The sequence below is a fragment of the Mytilus edulis genome, chromosome 7 (assembly GCF_963676685.1).
Source record: "Mytilus edulis chromosome 7, xbMytEdul2.2, whole genome shotgun sequence".
Classification (NCBI taxonomy): domain Eukaryota; kingdom Metazoa; phylum Mollusca; class Bivalvia; order Mytilida; family Mytilidae; genus Mytilus; species Mytilus edulis.
In genome coordinates, this window is record NC_092350.1 from 64,045,022 (window position 1) to 64,062,631 (window position 17,610).

Sequence of the window (17,610 nt, forward strand, 5' to 3'; positions counted from 1 at the left end):
TTTCTCTCATTCATCCAATTTCTGTCATTCATCCAGTCCCTCTCATTCAACCTGTTAATTTCGTTCTTCCAATCTCTCTCATTCATCCTTTCTCTTATTTATCCACACCCACACCCACACTCATTCACCCCTACCCATTCACCTACACTCTCATCTATTCACCTACACTCTCACACCCTCCAATTCATTCACCCAACCACACACACGTTCACCCTGCAATTCATTCACACAACCACACACACGTTCACCCTGCAATTCATTCACCCAACAACACACACGTTCATTCGTTCACCCTGCAATTCATTCACCCAACCACACACACGTTCACTCGTTCCCCCTTCAACAATTTCAACCACTATCACCCTCGCTAGCTGTCGATCACCCACGCTAGCTCTCGTTCACGCTAGCTGTCGATCACCCACGCTAGCTCTCGTTTCCCCACGCTGGCTCTCGTTCACCCACGCTGGATCTCGTTCACCCACGCTGGCTCTCGTTCACCCACTAAATATTTTTTCTTATATAGACCAGAATGTCACCTTTCTTTTGACATCCTCCTGGGCATTTTAACAACCCAATAGGTCTTAGGCGAGTGATATGAGAGCCAAATTTACATTTTTAATGCACCTACCTAACACACGGCTAAATTATATATCACTGGAAAGCTAAGAATGTGTACTTTCTAAATATCCCGGTCGTCAAAGGAAATTATGGTGCATTTTTTTTTAAATCGAGGTCAAAGGTCATAGGTGCAATTTCAATTCACGGATACTTCCAGTAGAAAAATCGAGTCAAAATAAATGCAAAAACGAAACAATTTTATGGGAATGCTGTCTTACTGTTGGGAAAATATATTTCTTTCATAGTATTAATTGATTTTGGTTGATTTTAACGGTAACGCATGTTACGTAACGTTTTCTCTCGGAGTCTTTGAAAATCAACCATTAAGTCACACAAATGTATCTGTAGTCGCCCTTGCATTATCTTAATCTTATAATACCTCCATATCATTTGAATGCACGTATTTACAAACAGATATCTGCAAATTTGATATAAATAATCCAAAAAAAAATATTTGAAGCAAGGGGAAAACATAACATATGACGTATTTTTAATTGTTTAGAAAAGTCCCATGATGAGCTGTACATTAAGATTGAGAAAGCGTACGGTTCCCTGTTAGTTTGAAAGCCTGGCAACCGCTTCAAGATCAGACAACCATAGGGCAGATTTATTTTTATTATTGTAGTGCAATATGTGGAGTCTGGATCATACCGCAATTTCATTTACATTACTAAATCAGATATGATAAGAGTACTAACTAACATTACTAAAATGAGTAAAGTGCTACTAGTATACTTATATCAACAAATTGACAATTCCAATATAAAACATCACAAGGAAAAAATTATCACTCATTATACGTCAAATTGTGTTTGGTTTTACTTTAGTCGGCCGCCGTGTTTCATGAGATATCTAATTAGTCAAACAACACTTGACAAAATAGTTTGTACTTTTTTTAAATTACGCTAGTGATAACGTTCGGCTACTTTGACACTAAGTATTTAATTAATTTACTTCTTTATATCTTGTTTCACCGCTTCAAACGGAGGACAAGCTTGTGCTTATATCTTATATTGAATCTTTTATTTGGCTTTTTTATGTTAAAATCCCGTTAGCGTATAACCTAAATGATCGAAACGTCGGACCAATAGGATGTTGGACCATTTAGGTGTCGGAATATCATAGCTTCATTTTAACTTGTAATCTCATCAATCTTATCGGTCAACATATCCATACAAAGACAACTTCCTTGGCATGGGCATATATCAGAACATCAGAGGTTTTGCTCAAAACGAACACAAGATCTACTATATACAGATTGAATTAAAAAGTGGAAATGGACATGAGGGATTTGTCAAAGAGACACCAACCCGTTCAAAAAGCAGGCAACGGCCGAAGACCACAAATGGGTCATCAATGCAGCAAGAAACTCCCAAACCCGGAGTCGTTCTTCAGCTGGCCCCTAAACAAAAATGTACTAGTTTGAAATGATAATGGACGTCATACTAAGCTTCGAAATATACTCAAGAAATTCAAATAAAAAGCATACAAACCTAAGAAAGGCCAGAGGACTCTGACTTGGGACAGGCGCAAAATTGCGGCGGGGTTAAACATGTTTTTGATAATCTCAACCCTCCCCTATACCTAATGCGCGAACAGATCAAATCTTGTAGAAAGTTGGATGACATCATACCGGACCGATGTTGCCTTTTAGCCAACCAAAGTCATACGGAGAACTTTTATTGTTTCTGTAGTTAGTTCGACATTGTCTTGGATAAAATTCTGACCCCCAATAGAAAAATAATGCCATGTAGAATGTATGCCCCAGTTTCATTTGTTCTAATCTCTTGATCAGTCAAACTTGTTAATAGTTATCAAAGGTGTGTCCATAAATACGGTGCATTTGTAATGATAAACCTAAATGAAAAAGAGTAAAAAAAAATAATTATAGATAATATACATTCTACTAAAACCATACATCTAAGAACTTTGTCAAAAGGAATATCGTACGCTTTATAAACTGCCGCAGATGCGCAATCATAAAAAAAAACCATATAGAAAGGTTTTTAAAGCAGGTGGCATAATTTCAATTGAATAATCCTCTGATTGGATAACAACTTTACCCTACATGTATATCTGCTTCCATAAAGTACTAGTAGCTGCATAAAGTACTTGCAACCAGTTTCGCAGTCACTGCTCAGATCTTTAAATTTGACAGACTGTATATAACAATCATTTTAAACGGGTAATTTTCCGTCATTACGACATAAAACAAAATTATAGAGCTACTGTATATAATATTGGATGTATCTTGGCCTTGTTGAGGCTGTATATATACATGCAACTATGAATTGACCATATATTTTTAGTTTTTGCTGAAGCTGATAATATGTTTTGTAGTTTTCTCGGCTGCGATCCCCGAGCAGAAATTAAGCCCGGTTAACTGATCAAGTAAATAAAGCTGTTAACCAGAATACTTCCTTATGTACAGGCACGTCATCTTTAATCGTCGAAATTTTAGTAAAAGCTGTTTTATGTTCAGAACTAATTAGCTCTTTACTTTCTGATTTCAAATTTTGTAGCAAATATTTCGCGATACAAACTCGATGGTATAAAGATTTAATAGTACAATTATCATGAGTTATTTTGTAAATCAGATCATTGTAAGAGATATATGTAGTAACACTCAATACACCTTGAGTTTGCTCCTCAGAGGATACCTTATGAATTTGTGTGACTTGCTTATAGGCTTTATACATTTGCAAAATATACAAACAGACAAATCTGAATGAGTTGTAGATCTACTGCACTCGTTGATATATGAGTAGAGACTGGTCGGTAGAATTGGTACATGTAGTACAAAGTCTTTGTACAGACAAAATAGAAGATGATAAGTTGTGCTTATTTTTGAAATATTTATAGAAACTCTTATGATATTTTGTATTTTCAAATGGGATGATTTCATTATTTTCATATTCATCGACCAGTCTTCTGTAAACTTTATCTTTTCGTTTTCCCACTGCTGCAGTGGATACAACTGTATCTTCATTTAAGTGTTTAACTACATAGTTTCTATGTAGTAAATACATGACAGACTATGCATCTGTGTCAATCCATGGATAGTTTTTGCTGTTTAGCATAGGAAGGGTTTCATTGTGAACTTGACTGTGAAAATTTGACACGACTCGGAAAATGTTCTACAATTTTCCGATACGATTTCTTATTTAGAAAGGGGTGAATTCTACAGAACTCAAAAACCATGTTTTACTTTGATTTGATCTTAATTTCGGACGATTTTATATCTATTTAAGCTACACTGAAGTTAAAGATAGAAGTTAAACCGTTTAAATATGATTTATCGTACTCCAATAGCACTATTAGTACACGAAAATCGCTCATATATTCAGTAAAAAAACGATAACGAAATAAGGGATTCCGGAAACTATAGTAATTTTACCCAACATCATAAAATTGCAGAAATTCGTGATTTTATGAAATGTTGAGGTAAAGTCTTGATCTTGAATGAAAAAAACGATAACTGATGAGTAATTTGGTGTGTTCTAAAACGAAAAGAGTGCAAAAGCATTTAATAAAAATTAAATTGTAGATCCGAAAAGGTCAGGATTATGAAAATTGTCGTACAAAATGTCAAATATTTAGAAGGAATGCAAAAGCATGCGGACTTACAGTTGTAAATATTGTTTTTCATTATTTTAAGAATCTAATTCACTTAATTATTCTGTCTAAAAGAAGAGATACGACTAATTTCCTTTGCCTGAAAAAATGTCGTAATTTTATAATTTTCAACTAATTTCTGAAATAAACGTCAATTTTACAAAAACTGCACCGTACGATTTTGTGACGACCGGGCAAAAATCAAAGTTAAATCATTATTCTTTCATTTAAAAAAAAAAATAGCTGTGTGTTAGGTGGGTGCATTAAAGTCCTTAACTAGACGTCTTTTTCAAATATTACACTCGCCTATCTACTCCTATAGTTGCAGTGTCTGGCTGAGGCAATAATTATGTTCTACTCCGCTGTGAGTTAACACAGTATATCCAGGAGGACACCATTGTCTACCAGTTTCTGGGAAAGGTCGGCACCCTCACCTTCAGTTACACTTCATTAGGGGAGGAGCAAAATCAGTGATAGAACGTGAAATATTTGATTTCAAACAATATTTTGTATGCTTCGGTATTTTTACAATTGATTTCTTGCAGTTTAATTTTCCCGAAGAAACTTCCTATCATGTTGCTATTATCTGCATGATGATTTTTTTAGCGTCTGTTTACTTTTGTAACTTGATTTACTGAACATATTTTAGTTTATGTTTATTTAAAAAAAAATACAAATAGCCATATTAAAGGGAAGTGAGTACATTGTTTTTAATGTAAATTAGTATATACCAGTCAACAAAACAAACGATACGCGAGTTTGAACTCCAATTAATCATGAAATATATTAAATATGAAAAACTGATACATTATCCAATGAAAAACATTCATTTACAAATCAAATACATATGATTAACAGAATCGGAGCAAATTGGAAAATTAGAAAATACTGAGTTACACAGTTGAACACATGGGGGCAAATTTATTCAGCGGGAAAAGATGAAAAGATTTCAAAAACGAGTATTCAGTTTTCAAATATTTCCAAATGCATTTAAAATTTGAGGTTCATTTATCGATTTTTGTTTGTTTTTGGTAAAAATTACGATTTTTAAAATTACAAAAATTAAAATAAAAAATGTTCGCGGTTTGCTTCAAATCAATGGTTTTGATAAGAAAAATAACACTCTGTTAAAAAAAGGCCAATTTGGCAGTTATTTACCTATTGTGTACTACGTTTCAAGTTTCATAATAAACAAATGTCGGGGGGAAAGTACATATTTCATTCTTTAAACTCCTTAAATTTTCAACCATGATCATAAATTGGCACTTCAGCGAAAGCAAGCATACATGTATGCAATTTGTGAATTGCTTGATTTATTTGATTTTTTTTACTTACCAGCAAAAACGTTTCAAACCTCAAAACATTTAGAGGCAGATTTTCCTTACTAGATTATATTTCGCATTGTCTTTGTTTACATTAATGATGCTTCAGATTAACATGTATATCATAAAAACATAAATAGATGTTTATGTCACTCGTAAAAGAGTTATGAGAGACATCATTCTATAAATAGGTAACAGGTCAAAACGAAAGAGAATTTCATTTAAAACAGCCCATACTTGATGTGTGAAATTAGCAGCCGGTTCGTTATTCGATATTCGATATTCAATATCCAAACGGCTGCTAGCAGTCGGTTGAGTCGGTTGGATATTCAAAATTTTGTTGAAAATCTTAAAAAAAGTATAATAATACTTAATAACATTAAAAGCATGATTTTCATAGTTAAGAGAACTGATTAGATACGTAGGAAAACGTTTCATGACCTCTACAAGCAAGCCTATCGTAAATTCTCGTTGTTCTCGAATATAAACCCTGTTCTAACTTGCATATCTTTGTCTTTATGTAATATAGATGTGTGTCAATAATTGTTTTTTTTTTATTAAAGATGTAACTTTATATACGATGTTTCTTAAAACAAAAACAAAAAGCGGTATTTAGGAATATAAAGAAAAATATTTGGAGCGCCCAAAAAAGAAATATATAACGAAAACCTACCTGACACCGCTTGAATAAGGATGAAAGCCCCCTGAACTTTCAATGTGCTTAAAAATGAATTAAATTATAGACTCTGCATATATAAAGGTTGTATTAGAAGGATTTTTAAGAATAATGTCGTCTTCGATATCTATGTCACTTTTCAGCTACATATTGTCAAAATGTTAGGACAAAGGGCACAGGGCAATGATAAGAGCCCCCTGATATCTCAATCTTTCTAATATTATGCAGACATTTAGGTAATAGGTAGATACAAACATGACTAAAAGGAAATTGGGTACACTTCCTGTCTTCTATGTGTACGGAGCGCCCAAAGTGCCAATTGGATATTCAAAATATATAGTGAAAACCTACCTGAGACCGCTTAAATGAGGGTGAGACCCCCTGGATATTTCATGTTTTTATATGTTAATAACGTATTTTTTGTCGAGCCTGCGATTTTTGTCGCAGAAAGCTCGACATACGAATAGTGACCCGGTGGAGGCGGCGTTAGCTTAGTTCTTAAAAGCTTTATATTTTGGAAAGTTGTAGACCTGGATGATTCATACTTTATATATTGACGCCTCATTTTACGAAGTTTCCCTCAGTCACATGTCCAATGTCCTTGACCTGATTTACATGGTTCAGTGATTACTTTTAATTCTCTCTTATTATAAGTAATAGGATAACTAGGATATTTGGTCTGTGCGTACCTTACAAGCTAGGTCCTCATACTCGATCGTCATACAGTTTTCACTTGAGCTTGACCTTATTTCATGGATCAGTGAACAAGGTTAAGTTTTGGTGGTCAAGTCTATATCTCAGATACTATAAGCAATACAAGTAGTACATGTATATTCGGTGTATAAAAGGATTGTAAGGTGAACATGTCCAAATGACGGGTGTCATCTGAACTTTGCCTCATTTTCATGGTTCAGTGGTTATAAGTATGTTTTTTTTTTTTGGTTTGATCTTTTTCTCTAATACTATATGAAATAGGTCTACTATATTTGGTGTATGGAATGGTTGTAAGGTATAGCTAGCTGGCAGGTGTCATCTGACCTTGACCTCATTTTAATGGTTCAGGGGTTATAATTAAGTTTTTGTGTTTTGGTCTATTTTCATTATACTGTATGCGATGGATGTACTACATTTAGTGTATATAATGATTGTAAGGTGTACATGTCTAGCTGTTCGGTGTCATCTGACCTTGACCTGAATTTCATGGTTCAGTGGTTAAGTTAAGTTTGGGAGTTCTAGTCTTTTTTCTAATACTATATGCAATAGGTCAACTTTATTTGGTGTATGGAAATATGTTATGATTTATATGTCAGTTGCAAAGGTTTTACTTGACCTTGACCTAGTTTTTACAGTTCATCGGTCAGTGTTAAGTTTTTGTGTTTAGGTCCTTTTTTTCTTAAAATATAAGCAATAGGTCAATTATATTTGTTGTATGGAAGAATTATTAGATGTACATGTATGCCTGGCATGGTTCATTTGGCCTTGACCTCATTTGCATAGTTCATTGCTCAATTATATTCACTTGCTCTTATGAGGAAATGAAAAAGGTTTGTGATTGTATATTTTCTAATCAATATAAACATAAAGTAATCTCCAACCAAATATAAACTTAATTTGTATTCTTGGTTTAATATGCTTAATCACACACAAGACGTCGGCAAATGATTATGTATCTTCATTCAGTTCAAATTGTCTTTTTTATGAAACTTTAAACACAATTGTTTGCTGTTCATTATTTCAGATGACAGTAGTAGAACAATATATTCTTATACATTATCTCTCGCTCTGATAAAATTTTAACTTTGTGTTTCATTATTATAATTCATTGATTTACAAAATGAGGTACGCGTAATAAGACGGCTCTTTTTATTATATATTGTTATGTATTTAGAACTCTTTGAGCTGGATATGAATTCTAAAAAAATTGATAACATGCTGTTCGTCATGTTTTATTTTTTATGCATCAATTGATATCTGGCTAAGTAATTGCGCACAATGATATATATCCAATTCCATATACATACATGCAGTCATTTTGAAGTACACTTAAAAATATATGTGCATGTGACCTTGACACGGATTGTGTTTCTCACTTTAATGGTTATCTATTTTTTTTAATGGATAATAAATGACCCAAAAAACAGAGATTAGGAAGCTAGCCGACTTCCTAGAAGTTAAAAAATTATATATACTTACCAAATATATTTTCTTTATCATGTTACTCACGTCGACATTATCAAGAAGTACACATCATAGGGAAAAATGCACAAATTACAGATAAAATATTTAAAACACCCTATTTTTTGTGCATCTCCTGCCAAATCAGTATTTGTTGCATCTTGATATGCTAGACCAGTTTAATCAATGTAATTATGGTAAATTTTGGAAGAAAAAACAAAAAAATTGAAAAAAAAACAACCCCAAAATGTTGTACCATAACCCCAAAACCAATTCTTAATCTTCCTTTTGTGTATTGATCCTTCTAGTAAAATTTCATAGAGATCGATTAACTTATACTCAAGTTATTGTCTGGAAACCAAATGTGTCTTCTTGAAAGCAACTATGACATGATTAAGCATTACTCGAAAGCAAAATTTTGACATGCTTGTATTTCCCCTTTCCATTCTCAATTTATTCTGTTGTCATATAAAAACTTTAAAAGTAAGCTACATCATGTACATGTAACAAAAAAATATATATGCAAGAGATGACATTAAACTGACTCTGAATTAGTACATGAAATTGATGTAGAAATCACAAACTGAAGATGATCAGGAATACAAATGTTTTTTTTTATTCGAGTCATGATTTTTTTAACCGAAGCCCTTCAGCGCTAAAAATTAAAATTATTTAGTCAAAATTTAACACTAGTATCAAGGATTTGTATAGTAAGACAAATACTTACTATACAAATCCTTGCTAGTATTAAGGTTTATCATAACAAATTGGCAAATACGGCCATTGCCACCTAAAAAACTACTGTGTACAGACTTACCTGTGCGGTTTGGGAAGTTTTAAATGTTTTTAGATAATATATAGAAGTTAAATTTATTTTGCATATCTGAAAGATAAAATCATTTTTGGTGAAGATCTGGATTCAAAATTTTTTATTTGTCCTGTGCTTGATCAGATTTTTTATTCATCAATTTGGAAAAGAATATTTTTTTCGAGAAAATACCATAAACCCTCCTGCCTTTTCAAGTTCAGTGATCGTTCTTTCTGAACATATTTATATATATAGGACAATTTGTCTTAGTATAAAGCTTGCATTTAAGGTAGCGCCTTCCTCATATTATAAAAGTGCATACTGATTATACAAATTATATACTCGGGTGAATTCGCAACTCTCGTAAAGAAACGTCATGGACCGATTTTAGACTAGAAGACATCTTGTCTTTATGTTCATAATTATGGTATAAGTTATAATTTGGTCTGTGTGTAAAGGATGAACAGTATACATATGCATTTTCATTTGGTAGGTTAAGAAATATAATAAAAATAGAAAATAAAACATATTGCATACAACATATTTTACAAATTTCACCATATCGCTTCTACCTATCATAATTTCATATATAGATCATGTAGATGAGTACATTTCTGTTTTGGTTTGTCTTGTTAACAAAATGTTTAACATGATAAATACATCATGTAAATACATCATGTACATTGTTGTAATGAAATTTGATAACTGAATACACATACCTTTGTACTTGCATAATGTACTTCAAATATGGATGTATGTGAAGTTAGCAGCCGCTTCATTATTCGTTATTCGATATTCAATATCCAACCGGCTGCTAGCAGTCGGTTGGATATTCAAAATTAAGTTGAAAATAAAAAAAAAAATAATACCTACATGACTTAATAACATTAAAAGCATGATTTTCATGAAGATCTGATAAGATCCGTAGAACACTGTTTCATGACCTCTTCCAACTGTCGTAAATTCCCATTGTTCTCGAATATAAACCCTTTTCTAACTTGCATATTTGTCTTTATGGAATATAGATTGTTGTCAATAAAAAAACTTCAAAGTTGTACTTTTATACATGATATTTCTTAAAACAAAAAGAAAAACCGCTAACTCTAGAAAGCATTTAGGAACATAAATAGAAATATTTATGGAAAGCCCCAAAAAGATATATATATATACATCGTGAAAACCTACCTCAGACCGCTTAAATGAGGGTGAGACCCCCCCCCCCCCGGTCTTTCAATGTCCATACAATTTAAGTAAGTCATGGACTCTGTATATATAAAGGTTGTATTAGAAGGATTTCCCAGAATAATGTCATATTCGTTATCTATGGAGGGCTTATATTGTTACTTTTCAGGTATAAATTATCAAAATTTTAGGACAAAGGGCACCAAGGCAATGGTGATAGCCCCCTGATCTCACAATCTGCCTAATATTAAATAGACATTTAGTCAATAGGTAGATACAAACGTGACTAAAAGATATTTGGGTACACTTCCTGTCTTTCGTGTTTACGGAGCGCCCAAAGTGCCAGTTGGATATTCAAAATATATAGTGAAAACCTACCTGAGACCGCTTAAATGAGGGGCTCTTATCATTGCCCTGTGCCCGTTGTCCTTAAATTTTGACAATATGTAGCTGAAAAGTGACAACTTAGCCCTCCATAGATATCGAAGACGACATTATTCTTGGAAATCCTTCTCATACAACCTTTATATATGCAGAGTCTATAATTTAATTCAATTTTAAGCACATTGAAAGTTCAGGAGCTCTCATCCTCATTCAAGGGGTCTCATGTAGGTTTTCATTATATATTTCTTTTTTGGGCGCTCCATAAATATTTTTCTTTATATTCCTAAATGTCTCTAGAGTTATCGGTTTTTCTTTTTGTTTTAAGAAACATCGTATATAAAGTTACATCTTTAGTGTTTTTATTGACACACATCTATATTACATAAAGACAATATATGCAAGTTAGAAAAGGGTTTATATTCACAACGTGAATTTACGATAGGCTTGCTTGTAGAGGTCACGAAACGTTTTCCTACATATCTGATCAGAGTCCTCTTAACTATGAAAATCATGCTTTTAATGGTAATAAGTATTGTTATATTTTTTTATGATTTTCAACAAAATTTTGAATATCCAACCGACTGCTAGCAGCCGGTTGGATATTGAGTATCGAATATCGAATAACGAACCGGCTGCTAACTTCACACACATCAAATATGGGCTGTTTTAAATGAAATTCTCTTTCGTTTTGACCTGTTACCTTTTTATAGAATGATGTCTCTCATAACTCTTTTACGAGTGTCATAAACATCTATTTATGTTTTTATGATATACATGTTAATCTGAAGCATATCTTTAATGTAAACAAAGACAATGCGAAAAATAATCTAGTAAGGAAAATTTGCCTCTAAATGTTTTGAGGTTTGAAAAGTTTTTGCTGGTAAGGAAAAAAAAATCAAATAAATCAAACAGTTCACAAATTGCATATGTATGCTTGTTTTCGCTGAAGTGCCAATTTATGATCATGGTTGAAAATTTAAGGAGTTTAAAGAATGAAATATGGACTTTCCCCCCGACATTTGTATATAATGAAACTTGAAACATAGTACACAATGAACTAAGGTAAATAACTGCAAAAAAAACCAACCCATTGATTTGAAGCAAACCGCGAACATTTTTTATTTTAATTTTTGTAATTTTAAAAATCGTAATTTTTACCAAAAAACAAATAAAAATCGATAAATGAACCTCAAATTTTAAATGCATTTGGAAATATTTGAAAACTGAATACTCGTTTTTGAAATTGTCATCTTTTCCCGCTGAATAAATTTGCCCCCTGTGTTCAATACATGTAACTCAGTATTTTCTAATTTTCCAATTTGCTCCGATTCTGTTAATCATATGCATTTGATTTGTAAATGAATATTTTTCATTGGATAATGTATCAGTTTTTCATATTTAATATATTTCATGATTAATTGGAGTTCAAACTCGCGTATCGTTTCTTTTGTTGACTGGTATATACCAATTTAGATTAAAAACAATGTACTTACTTCCCTTTAATTTTTTTCAAATAAACATTATTTAAAATATGTTTAGTAAATCAAGTTATAAAAGTAAACAGACGCTAAAAAATCATCATGCAGATGATAGCCACATGACACGAAGTTTCTTCAGGAAAATTAAACTGCAAGAAATCAATTGTAAAAACACCGAAGCATACAAAATATTATTTGAAATAAAATGTTTCACGTTCTATAATTGATTTTGCTCCTCCCCTAATGAAGTATAACTGAAGGTGAGGGTCCCGACCTTTCCCAGAAACTGGTAGACAGTGGTGTTCTCCTGGATATACTGTGTTAACTCACAGCGGAGTAGAACATAAGCATTGCCTCAGCAAGACACTGCAACTATAGGAGTATACCAATTGGGTTGTTAAAATGCCCAGGAGGATGTCAAAGGAAAGGTGACATTCTGGTCTATGTGATAAAAAGATTGAGTGGGTGAACGAGAGCCAATGTGGGTGAACGAGAGCCAATGTGGGTGAACGAGAGCCAACGTGGGTGAACGAGAGTCAACGTGGGTGAACGAGAGTTAGCGTGGGTGATCGACAGCTAGCGTGAACGAGAGCTAGCGTGTGTGAACGAGAGCGAATGTGTGTGAACGAGAGCGAACGAGAGCGACCGACCGTGGGCGAACGAGAGCCAGCGTGGGTGAACGAGAGTGTGAGAGAGAGCATGGGTGCACGAGAGAGAGTGCATGGGTGAATGAGAGAGAGACCATGGGTGAACGATAGAGCATGGGTGAAGTGAACGAGAGAGTGCATGGGTGAATGAGAGACAGACCATGTGTGAACGAGAGAGCATGGGTGAAGTGAACGTGAGAGAGTGCATGGGTGAACGACAGAGTGTGGATGACAGCGTGTGTGAACCAGAGACAGTGTAAGTAAACGAGAGAGAGCGTGGTAAGTGAGAGAGTTAGTGAAGGAGTGATAGTGGTTGAAGTTGTGGTAGGGTGAACGAGTGAACGTGTGTGTGGTTTGGTGAATGACTTGCAGGGTAAACGAGTGAACGTGTGTGTGTGGTTGGGTGAATGGATTGGAGGGTGTGAGAGTGTAGGTGAATAGGTGAGGGTGTAGGTGAATGGGTAGTGGTGAATGACTGTGGGTGTGGATAAATGAGAGAGATTGGATGAACGAAATTAACAGGGTGAATGAGGGGGACTGAATGAATGACAGAAATTGGATAAATGAGAGAAATAGGGCGAACGAGAAAGAGTGGATGAATGAGAGAGAATGGATGAATGAGAGAGTGTGGATGCATGAGAGAAGCAGGGTGAACGAGAACGAGTTAGAGAAACAAATGGGTATATGAGAGAGAATTGGTGTATGAAAGTTAGTGAATGAAAGAGTAAATACGAGTGAGCAATTTATTATGGAAAGTGAGTGTGAATGAACCAGTAAGAAAGCAAATGAGCAAGTGAGTTAAATGACAGATTGTGGAGAAATGAGAATAGGAGTGAGAATAGGAATGAATACGAATAAAGGAAACAGTTTGGAATGTATGCATAAATAAGCTGTTGGAGCACAACTCCATCGAAACTTAAAGTACAATTGGCAGGCTTAACTCCATCAAAAAAGTAAATTAATACAGTATGAACGAATAAATTTGATCTGCGATATCTGAATGGAAGTGCACAGTTAATAAAATATTAGGGACAAACATTGAAGGCCAAAAAGCAAACAAACAAGTCCAAACAAAGCCATGGCAAGACACCACTGCGAAATATTTAACCCTTCAAAAATTATCACTTTCGAAAAAAAGGTTTTAATAATACAGGTTAAATCTTGAAGTTTATACAAATGTAGTAGGTAAAAGTAATAAGATATTCCAAATAATCAAAGCTGGTATATAGACAAGATCCATATTAATATAAAATAACAAAAAAAGCATTATACACAGTTTCAACAGGCCGAATTAACAAGAAAATACGATTTGAGAATACTCGCAGTTACTGACAGCCAGTTAAAAGCCAAAAACAATCAATAATAAAAAATCATGCATCAGAGACTAAAATCAACTAAAACACATCACAGGGATTTAGTATTTTAACGTCATGAACAGTCAAAGAAGACATGACTTATGCAATGCCAAAAATAAATGTATCGACAGGTAGTAGGATAGTTAGAAGCGACTTCTATAGAGATGCAAATTAACGTGTATGTGTCTCTATACATCCCGCCTCAAAAGAAGATACAATTTAGTTATGTTTTAATTTGCTAATGACAAAATCGATATTAGTGCCAATGTAAATTATATTCAGAGATCTAATTACAATATTGGTACGATAACCCTTACTGATAAGTGTGTTTAAAGGTTCGATAAGTTTACACGGATCACATAATGATTTCCTTGCTTTGAGTACAATGTTACCATCAAATTTAGGATGTGAAATACCATTTTTTAATAAGTTTTCTACAAATTTACTAATCAAATCTTTGTTTCTATGAAAGAATTTAGTAAAAGTTTTAAGTAATTTATGGTATCGAAATCCCTGACACAACAATTTCACAGTGATGCATTGATTACGTTCGTTAAAATATATGACATCAGAACACACACGGGCAAACCGAACGAGTTGGGATATATAAACACCGTATGATGGAGCCAAAGGCACATCACCGTCTAAAAAAGGAAAATTATCAATAGGAAATGAAAAATCGTCTCTTTTGTCGTAAATTTTAGTATGAAGTTTCCCGTTTGAAATTGAAATGTCTAAATAAAGAAAAGGACAACTGCTGCTGTTTATGTTATATTTAGTTAAAATAAGTTCTTTTGGGGTAAATTTCGAAAGAATATTTAGAGAACTCTGGATTATTCAACGAAAAAATTACATTATTACATAAGTGCATTAATATGGATGTTTTGTTATTGCAATGCTAATAAACAACTAGACGGACAAAATTAGTGTTTGAAGCACTTCTCGGGTTTCAATGTGTTCTGTGCTACCCAAACGTTAAGTTTGTTTGCAATATATTGTACCCACTACTGTTTGTTTTTTTTTTGCATACAAACAGAAATACGAAACGTTAACACAGCCTCATTTCTTTTCTATTAATATAGAGAGGTTACATAGCACAAGGCAAAGTGCTTGGAGGATCATCGTCAATAAATACGATAAACATACTCAGAGGCATTCGTAGCAACTATGATAAATGGTAACAAGAAGTAGCATTCGGATGGGGATATGATGATGTCCTGCCCTACTTCAGAAAGCTTGAAAATGCTACAGACACATCATACAAAGACTCACGTAATTAATTACTGTTATATCATAAGAAAACTGTTATAGTATTAAGATTAGCGAACCAAGAGCATACTTTAAGCTACATAGAAGAAGGCGTATAACCAATTGGAGACCCCTTACCGAAACACAAATGCTTTTACTTATTTTTAATATGTATTTTTTTAATATGAATGCTGTGGTCTTTTGTTAAGTGTAATAAAATATTGATAGGAAGTTAAAATCACTCCCACACTAAGATTATTCAATAGTAAGCATAGAGGCCTATGGCAAAATTGGCAGAACCTTTTTAAACTCGTACGCGAACCTTTACATATTCTGAATAGATTCTAACTGGATTGATTCGAGTTTTAATGAACAAACTATACAAATGTTTTCTATGGCGAGTATTTAAATTTTGCACATTCAATGCAGTTATATACATATATTTCATATTTTTTTTAATAAAACAAACATGTACGTCATTGCTGTGAACATTTTGGCGAAGGGGGTCTTACTATACCAACTTTGATTGACATAAAGGCAACACTAGTATACCGCTGTTTAATAGTCGCTCCTCGATTAAACGAAAACAATTCCTGGTTTAAATAGAAACCGAGAAAAACACATCAACCATTAGAGCAACACAACAGAAAAATAGAAGCACTGAACTGCGGTCATACATAGAAATGAACTATTAATAACAACTGCTATATTCCGGACTTGGTACATACATTTTAAAAATAATGCTGGGATTAGCCTGGTTTTAAAGCTAACAAAAACTTAACACTGAGCAATGAACCGTGAACAAGAGGTCAAGGTCAAATAAAACCTGCGCGATTGACATAGATCATAAAATATTTCCATACACCAAATAAAGTTGACCTATTGCATAAAGTATCAGAAAAAAATATCAAAACTCAAAAACTTAACTTTGACCACTGAACCATGAAAATGAGGTCAAGGTCAGATGACATCTACCAGCTAGACATATACACCTTTCAAACATTCCATACACCAAAAATAGTAGATCTATTGCATACAATATAAGAAAAACACAAAAACTTAACTATAACCGTTTAAACATTAAAATGAGGTCAAGGTCGGATTACAACTGCCAGTTGGACATGTACACCTTACAGTCCTTCCATATACCGAATATACAAGACATATTGCTTATAGTATCTGAGATATGGACTTGACCACCAAAACTTAACCTTGTTCACTCATCCATTAAATGTGGTCGAGTTCAAGTAAAAATACTGTCTAACGGCCATGAGGACCTTGCAATGTACGCACATACCAAATGTAGTAATCCTATTAGTGATAGTAAGAGAGAATTGAACATTACAAAAAAACTCTAACTTTTTTCAAGTAGTCTCTGAAACATGAAAATGAGGTCAAGGACACTGGCCACGTGACTGACGGAAACTTCGTAACATGAGGGATCCATATACAAAGTATGAAACATCCAGGTCTACCACCTTCTAATGTATAAAGCTTTAAAGAAGTGAACTAACGCCGCCGCCGATCAACGCAGCGAGAAAATTCCGCTCATGGATTGGTCTTCAGTTTTTTCAAAATTAAATTATCTACTAGTGTAGTGAAAATGGACGGGAAACTTTACCTAAAACATATCAATGAACTAGAATTATAAAAACAAACATACAAGACTAATAAAGGCCAGAAGACCCTGACTTTGGACAGGCGAAAAAAATCATAGGCATGGGCTAATAATGAAGTAAACATAAACATGAACTTAAATGTTGATAATATCAATTTATCAAATACAGCAATATGTGTAGATACCCTCACACTTTTGCAATGGAAAATCAAACAAACTATGGTACACAAGTATTTACAATGTTATCAATAAGATAACTTTTACACATATTGCTGTATTTGATAGATTGATATTATCAACATTTAAGGTCATAGTTTGAGGTCTTGATTATATCGTGACAGCCACAACTGTTGTACATTATGTAATTGGTCTACTGTTTCCTCAAAACAATAACATTAAAGAGATATGTCATCAAAATATTTGCAGAGGCGAAATTAATACTTAAACATGTATATGTTTACTTCATTATTAGCCCATGCTTCGT